Below are 1,353 nucleotides of genomic sequence, written 5' to 3'. Positions count from 1 at the left end.
CGTTCCAAGTGCCCTTCCTTGGACACATCCTGCCCTGTAGCACCTCTATGCCTTTTCTGATCCTTTGCCCTTTGAAATGACTTTTGTTTCCTGTACAACTCTGCATGTTCCTTTCAGACACAAGTCAAAGGTTCCCCTTGTAAGGAACCTTGCCTGGTCCTCTACATCTGTGTACTTTTCTTCTTTCTCTACATTTTCATAAGTGTTTTCTTTCATTTTGGGGTTAACTCAAAACCAAATCAAATGCAATCAACTTTTTAAATTGTTGACACTATTTAAGTCACTCAACTCACTACTGTTGAAATGATCTGATTCTTAATGGCCCTATAGGACAGAATAGAACTGTCCCCGTAGAGTTTCTAAGGTTGTAAATGTTTGTAGAAGCAGACGGCTACATCATTCTCCTGTGGAGAATGGTAGGTTCAAACTGCTGACATTTTGCTTCAAAGACACTCTCTCTCCTCAATTTTTATTTAAAAGTAACTTCACTCTACATATTTTATGTTGAGTCTGACTCCTTTCTACATATCTTTAGCATCTTATATCAACACTGATGTAATCTACCCAACTCCCATGTCGCCAAAATTTTTTTACTTTTCTCTTTCCTTATTTCTTTCTCTTAAGTTTATAAATTTGCAATCACATCCTAAAATGTCTTGTGGGTCTGTGTCCTCCCTACTTACTACCCCATGTGTTTCTTTCCTTTCAAAGCCAAGTTTCTTGAAAGGATAATAAAGGCACAGACAGTTTGTATATACTTGCTTATTCTTTGGTTAGTTCTTTCCCAACTTTCCTCTATCTTCTCTATCCACATAAAATATTCTGATAAATTAACAAATGACTTGGTAACTGTCAAAATTTAGTAATTATTGACTCCTCATTGAGCTATATATCTTTGTCTCACACTTTTTGTTTTGGAAAACTCACTATTTTAGAATATTTAGAAAATGTAGGTATCTTTAATGTGTATTTCAAGGAAAATCTGTTCTGAGAATTGTGAATATGATTTTATGAAAAATGAGAAAGTCCGTAATCATTTCAGAAAGTTCTATATACTAAAATCTTTTCTTAATTGATATTTTAATGAAAGTTTATAGAGAACTTGAGTTTCCATTCATTCAATTTTGCACATTTTCCTGCCTGCCCACCCTTTCCCTACCCAGTTCACTTTTCTCTTTGAAAAAAAATAATTCTTTCATTGTACAATTCCCCACCCCCAACCCAGTACACTTTACTATGCAGCTCTTATTTTGGACTGTTGTCATACAAATAATACCTAATCATATATTCCTTTTAAGCAGTTCTTTCCCTCATCTGTTTCAATGCAGTATACATTATTTATCCCCTCTTTTC

This window comes from Elephantulus edwardii, unplaced genomic scaffold, assembly GCF_000299155.1.
Source record: "Elephantulus edwardii isolate Elephantulus edwardi_28Jun2011 unplaced genomic scaffold, EleEdw1.0 scaffold00105, whole genome shotgun sequence".
NCBI lineage: Eukaryota > Metazoa > Chordata > Mammalia > Macroscelidea > Macroscelididae > Elephantulus > Elephantulus edwardii.
This window is presented reverse-complemented; position numbering follows the sequence as displayed.